The sequence below is a fragment of the Portunus trituberculatus genome, chromosome 11 (genome assembly GCF_017591435.1).
Source record: "Portunus trituberculatus isolate SZX2019 chromosome 11, ASM1759143v1, whole genome shotgun sequence".
In the NCBI taxonomy this organism is placed as follows: Eukaryota; Metazoa; Arthropoda; class Malacostraca; order Decapoda; family Portunidae; genus Portunus; species Portunus trituberculatus.
This window is the reverse complement of record NC_059265.1, coordinates 6548145-6555644: the sequence shown is the minus strand read 5'-3', so window position 1 is coordinate 6555644 and position 7500 is coordinate 6548145. Positions and strand designations below refer to the sequence as shown.

The window sequence follows — 7500 nt, the reverse complement described above, 5'->3', positions numbered from 1 at the left end:
TGTAGGATGTATCCGGAACCATCGCTACGTATGAGTGTTAAATTTACTTGGTCATTCATTTACTAGTGCGGTTAGAGTAACGGGTTCAGAATAGATTTGGGTAATGACCGTGGCAAGTGAAGTGTTTTCGTGGTCATTGTAGTTGTGTAGGAAGGAAGAATTAGTTATCCTCTTCAGTACTGTGACGCATTTTCACCTTGAGACGTGTGTACGATTAGATAATTCTATTGTTACAAAGCGTGTATAGATGTCACAAGGTTAATGGCCTGTGTCTTCACTATTTTAATTCCTCGCGTAAGTTTCTGAAGTTGTATAAGATAAAGTACTAACGGAAGGAATATGAAAAAGCGTCTTGGTGCTGAAGAGATTAAACGTGTCGCGTTACTATAGAACTCCTTAAGTAAGTTGTATTTGAGGCTAAAATATTTCGGGTAAGTCGTTGTGGTTCCTTGTTATACAATGGCTACCTCTGCGAAAAGAATGAGTGGACAGGATTTCTTAACGTAACGGGGCTGGTGTTTCAAGGTACGTGCATTAGAAACGAGATGTGGTAGTATAACGGTAAGTTTGGGGATATATTCTTGAAATTAGTTCTTAGTGGTAAGCGGGCGTAGATGTTTAAGAGGTTCAAGAGTGATGTAGGTAATTGGTAAACTCGGATACTAATGTTCATGTTCGATTTGTGGTGGTGGTGGTGGTGGTGGGGTGGGTGGTGGTAGTATCAAGAATACGTAGAATGAAGAGTGAAAGGCTGATTGAGGCAGTGAAGGAGTGTTTAGGGCAATGTTGCCTGTTAGCTGTAGGGATAATTAGTGAACAAGTTCATTTTTTTTTGTTCATTTTTGTCCATTACAGGAGTTGACGATCCAAAGGCCTGACTCCACAGCGGTAATGAGCCTTGTGTACCTTGCACTGTCTTCACTGACAACGCCCACTACTAACCCCTCTGCCTCCGCCACCGTTTCAAGATCAGGGAAGGACTCTGCCTTGCATCGCGCACTGTGATGGTCGCCGCCCCCCCCCGCCCCCGCCGCCGCCGCCGCTGCTGCTGCTGCTGCTGCCGCCGCCGCTAAGGGAGAATAGTTTGTTGATTGGATGACGGCGCGTTCACTGACCCTCTCCCCATCACCCTACCAACTCCGGCCACCCACCCCCCTGCCACCTGACACCTGCTACACCACCACTACCGCCGGCTCCGTCCAGTGAAAGATTCATCGCAGACCTGCCATTCAACGCCTGCCGCCGCCGCCACCACCACCACCTCCTTATGGTGGTGTCACTGTACCTGGAGCTGTTGTCATGATTGAATAATAAATTGTGAAGAAATCTTTATTGTTTTGGAGAATTTCCTTTCCTGGGAATATTTGTGGCTGACTAGTCAGTAGTCGCCTCAGGCTGGCTTAGGTCACTGTCTGACACACCAATATTGCCTCCATCAACCTCCCACACTCACTCTAAACAATAACAGGCCAGAAATAAAAAACACGCTAACTAATTTCATGCTTTTTTTTTATCATAGCAATACAAGAAAATGGAGAGAGATGAGCTAATGTGAAAATATTAAAATGTGGGGGTGAAAAAATGAGTAAATTAAGAAAAGACATTATCCTTGAAAAGTTATGGAAAAGTCCAAAAAAATATTGCATACCTGGCCAAAAAAACGGCAAAAATGGTCAAAGCAAAAAAAAACCAAAGCAGATCCCTAAATACTGCACTACTGGCCAAAAACCAGCAGAAAATGGTTAAAAAACTAGCCAAAACCCCCAAACTGACCCTAAATACTGCACTACTGGCCAAAAAACCCATAAGAAATGCAGGAAATTCCCCAAATGGACCCCAAAAACACCCCAAATGGCCCTAAAAATGCAGAAAATGGACCTAAAAACCCCCACAAATGGCCCTAAAAATGTACTTAAGTCAAAAATACTCGAAAGAGTCTCCGGAGATTAGGCAGATCCATATTGGAGTTAAAATTAAATGCAAGAGTCTCCCTAGACTTTTATTTAACAATTCTTTACATTATTACATTGCCAGGAAGTCTACAAATATTTTAATAAAAAAAAAAAAAATTTATATATACAAAGAATACAGTGAAAAGTCTACACAAATTTTCAACTTAGTATAAAAACAGTGAGCAAAATCTATACAGATTCAACTTAGTATAAAAAAACTGAGCACAATCTCTACAGAAAAGTCTACACAAATTTTCAACTTATTATAAAAACAGAGCAAAATCTATACAGATTCAACTTGGTATCAAAACTGAGCAAAATCTATACAGAAAAGTCTACACAAATTTTCAACTTAATATAAAATAAACATTTACAACTTAACAAAAAAATCTGCACAAATTTTCATATTTGCAAAATTTTAAAACACTTTTCAACTAAACAAAATATTTTAAAACAATTCTTTTATGTTAACAATTATTCAAAGATAAAAATGTTTGGTTTTGAAGTGACACAATCTTACAAACAAACTGTTTCAACAATCAGAGAGAGAGAGAGAGAGAGAGAGAGAGAGAGAGAGAGAGAGAGAGAGAGAGAGAGAGAGAGAGAGAGAGAGAGAGAGAGAGAGAGAGAGAGAGAGAGAGAGAGAGAGAGAGAGCAATCAAAATAAACAATCAAAGAGTAATAACATACATGAAAAGAGCAATCAAAATAAACAATCAAATAGTAATAACATACATGAAAACAATACATTTTAAAAACAACACACACACATTAATCTTGTGCCCTCCATACACCCTTGCTAATGTCAATAAAATGGTCTAATGGTACAAAAATTTCAAGGTAAAAATGTGTCCTAGTACTGAAGGGGTTAAAATAGTGAAGACTGTTGCCATTAATCTTCTGACCACCATAGATCCTTGCTATTGTCAATAAAATGGTCTAATAGTACACAAATCTCAATGTAAAAATGTGTCTCAGTACTGAATTCATAGAAGCAATCTGCAGACTAAGATACACTCTTGATACACCCCTGACACCCTGACACACCCTCACCTCACACACACCTCCTAAAAACTTAACATACCCTTTCAAAAACCACAAAAAAGTGATTAACCAGCACAAACACACCCACACAGCACACTCTAAGGGTAAGTTCACACTACAAGCAGAGTGGGCAGAGTGGTTGCTAGCGGCAATAATTTTGACATTGTTTTGGACGTACAGACGCAAAATAATTATTGTGGCACATTTTTTGTGGGTGGGAAGCCAGCGGCCCTCCACGACTCCACCCACGGCCAAGGTGTCCACCAGTGTGAGCCTTTATTGCTGACAACAAAATGACAATCAATGACCAGACTGTGCATAGTTCTGGTACAATTTGACTCTTTATATTAATAGTCTGCTGAGAAAAGCTGATTTTGTGATATTCTGGTCCTAGACATGAAACAAAACACACTTTTTTTTTTCTACAGCTGTTCCTTCCCTTGAGGAAAAATGAAAGGAAGAGGAAAGAAAGAAAGAAGAGAGAGAAAAAGAGAGGAGAATGAAGTGATATTCTCGTCCTATACATGAAAGGAAAACACTTTTCTTTTTTCCACACCTGTTCCATCCGTTGAGGAAAAATGAAAGGAAACTGACGAAAAAAAAAAAAAAAAAAAAAAAAAAAAAAAAGAGAGAGAAAAGAAGAGAGGAAAAGGAAGTGATATTCTGATCCTATATATGAAAGGAAAACACAAACCCTTTTCCTTTTTCCTACAGCTGTTCCATCTCTTGAGGAAAAATGAAAGGAAGAAGAGAAAATATAAAAGAACGAAGGAAGAGAGAGAAATAGAGAGAAGGAAGTGATATTCTGGTCCTATACATGAAAGGAAAACACTTTTTTCTTATTTTCCTACAGCTGTTCCATCCCTTGAGGAAAAATGAAAGGAAGAAGAGGAAACATAAAAGAAAGAAGGAAGAGAGAGAGAAAGAGAGAAAAAACACACTGTACAGATCAGTGAGCCCCACACACACACACAATGACTTTACCAACAGAATTTCACGTTCCTTTATATATCGTCAAATTTTTTGTTGTCCTTCCAGGTAAACACTGTGGAATTTGACATTATTTATTTATTTATTATTATTATTTTTTTTTTATCATATTGTTGCCTGCCCGACCTGCTCTGTGGCTAAGAGGACACCCAGAATTCTTGAGTAGGTCACCCTGCTCTGGTTATTGTGTGAACACCTAACCGGACCGCTCTGCTTGTAGTGTGAGCATACCCTTACACACACACACACACACACACAGGAAGAGAGGAGAAGATATATTGAATCGTTGGAAGAGGCAAGAAGAAAAAATAATGAACAGTCTGAAGAGGAAAAGGAAAAGTTTTTTTGGAGAGTTATAGGAGAGAGAGTCAAAAAATGGTATGTGGAAAGAAGGAATGCAGAGGAACCCCTACAGGGACCAGTAGGTGGACCGTAATGTATACTAATATAGATGGAATACTGTCAAGTAGATTAGAATTGCAAGCCTGATATAGTGTGTTTGACGGAGACAAAATTACATGAAAAAACAAAGGTAAATTTGGATAATAAACATTATATATGGAGAAAGGATAGAGAGGGTAAAGGTGGAGGAGGAGTTATGATTATGACGAAGAAGGAGATAAATGTGGATAAGGTTTGGTATGGGAAGAACAATGCAGAAGTGATAAGCATAAGGTTAAAAAGTGATGGAAAAGAATTAATAATCATGGTGACCTATATACCTCCTAAAACAAATTCTTGGACATTAAGGGAATACGACAATATGATCAAGGATACTTTACAGAGTTTGCAAAGTGGAAACTGGAAAAAGAAAGGTGATACTAGTAGGAGATTTTAATTGTAAAGAAGTGGATTGGGAAAATCTAGTAAGTGGTGTTGGAGAGGAAGCATGGGGGAGAGAGATTCCTTAATCTAATGATGGAAAATATGATGGAACAGAGGGTGAAAGAAAATACTCGATATAGAGGAGATGATGAACCCGCTAGACTGGATTTGGTGTTAACACGAGAAGTGTACCTATGTGCGGATATACAATATAAATGTCCATTGGGGAAGAGTGATCATGTGGTTATGGAGATGCAGATGGCAATAACACAGCGAAGGAGAGATGAGACATACAGGAGTGGTAGATTGAATTATAGTAAGATGAACACACAAAATTTGAACAATTATTTTAGAACATTAGATTGGGAGGAGATGTTACAAATCAGAGAAGTGCAAAAAAAATATGAGATTTTTATGAAATATTATAAAGAAGGAGTTATGAAATTTGTATCACAGTATAAACCGAGAGAGGAAGGAAGAAAGGATTGGTTTAATGCAACTTGTGTTAAGGCTAAAGAAATGAGAGATGTGGCTTGGAAAAGATAGAAAAGAACAGGAATATACTAAATAAGGAGAATTATAGAGTGGCGAGAAATGAGTATGTGAGGGTAAGGAGGAGGAAGAAAGAAAATTTGAAAAAGATATTGTAGACAAGAGTAAGGAACATCCAAAATTGTTTTACAGGTTCATAAATGGTAAACTTAAAAGAGAGAGTCCATTGAAAGATTAAAAGGAGAGCAAGGGATAGTAGATGACCCTAGGAATATCGCGGAATTGCTAAATAATAGGTTTCAACAAGTATTTACTAAAGAAACAATGTTTGTAAAGCCTCAAAATGTAGAAGGAAATGTGCACATGGATGACATTAAGATACCTAAAAAGGAGTTATATAAAATGTTGGAGGAACTTAAAGATGATAAAGCGATGGGACCAGACGAAGTTTCAGGAAAATTATTGAAGGAATGTAGAGAAGAATTGATTGATCCATTATATGATATTATAAGGTGCTCATTAGAAACCGGGAAGTACCGGTGGAGTGGAAAAGAGCTGAAGTGGTGCCCATTTATAAGGGAGGCAGTAAGGAAGAGCCTCTTAACTATAGACCTGTGTCACTAACAATTGTGGTCGGTAAGATTTGTGAGAGGGTGATAAAGAAATATTGGATACGGTTCCTGGAGGATCATAAGTTATTATCGGATCATCAATTTGGCTTTAGGAAAGGGAGGTCATGTGTAACAAATCTACTGAGCTTTTATTTTGAGAGTGGTTGACAAAATACAAGAGAGAGAGGGATGGATGGACTGTGTATATTTGGATTTGAAAAAGCTTTTGACAAGGTACCTCACATGAGACTGCTATGGAAATTAAAGATTTATGGAGGACTGAAGGGAAAATTGTTAAAATGGATGGAAAACTATTTGAGATGGAGGAGATGAGAACGGTAATAAGGGATGCAAAGTCGGACTGGTTGGTGGTGGAGAGTGGAGTCCCACAAGGTTCAGTGCTGGCACCTATACTTTTCCTTGTCTATATTAATGATATGCCAGAGGGAGTAAACAGTTATATTAATTTGTTTGCGGATGATGCGAAATTGTGTAGGTGTGTGAAGAGTGAAAAAGATTGTGAAATTTAACAGGCAGATCTAGATAGGATTTGGGAGTGGAGCAAGAGGTGGGAGATGGAATTTAATCTGAACAAAAGTCATGTAATGGAGATGGGGAAGAGTGGAAGACGGCCAAGAGGGTCATATAAGATGGGTGAAGGAGTAGTGTTGAAAAAGGTGGAAAAGGAAAAGGATTTGAGAGTGATAATACAAGACCATGGGCAGTTTGAGGCTCATATTGACAAGATGTTTGGAGAAATATATAATTTGATTATAAATATTGGATTAGCCTTCCATTATATGGATAAAGATATGATGAAGAAATTAATTAGTACGGTAATTAGACCAAGATTGGAATATGCTGGGGTGGTTTGGTCCCCTTATAAAAAGAAGCATATAAGGAAGTTGGAGAGATTGCAGAGAATAGCAACAAAAATGGTTCCGGAATTGGCAGAAATGACCTGAGGAAAGATTAAAAGAAATGAATTTGCTTACCTTGGAACAAAGAAGAGAAAGAGGAGATTTAATACAGGTTTATAAACTGTTGAGCAGTTTGGATGAAGTGGATAATGAGCAAATGATGTTGAGAGAGGAAAATTTAAATAGAACTACGAGATCGCATAGTATAAAGATAGCCAAGGAATATGCTTGAAAGATGTGAAGAAATATAGTTTCCCACAGAGATGTGTGGAGGTGTGGAATGGTCTGAGTGAGGAGGTGGTGTCAGCGAGGAGTGTGCATAGTTTTAAAGGAAAGTTGGATGTGTGTAGACTGTAGATATGGAGATGGGGCCACACGAGTATAAAGCCCAGGCCCTGTAAAATTGAGTCATCCCCGTTCCCGTTCTCTCTCGGATGACCACAGCCCACCCAGGTAGTGGCTGGCGCCAATTTTCCAAATCCACAGTTCGTCGATATTTTGCCTAATATCTAGTGATTTCTACGTGTTTTCGTGGGTTTCTAGGTTCAGATGTTTAGATAATTGTAGCAGAAAGAGGAAGAAAGTTGAAATAAAGGAGGATAAAGAGGAAGAGAGGAGAAATGGAGGAGGAAGAGGAGCAGCAGCAAAGCCATAATACTTAAGTCA

General features: G+C 38.4%; 1 long non-coding RNA gene across 1 annotated transcript in view; it reads left to right on the top strand.

Moving 5' to 3' along the window:
* Positions 1 to 1327, top strand: part of LOC123502483 — a 1814-nt gene extending 487 nt beyond the window's left edge. Inside the window, exon 2 of the long non-coding RNA XR_006674139.1 lies at positions 856 to 1327. This is a non-coding gene — a long non-coding RNA (uncharacterized LOC123502483). The remainder of the gene's footprint in view (positions 1 to 855) is intronic.
* The last annotated feature ends 6173 nt before the right edge of the window (positions 1328 to 7500 follow it).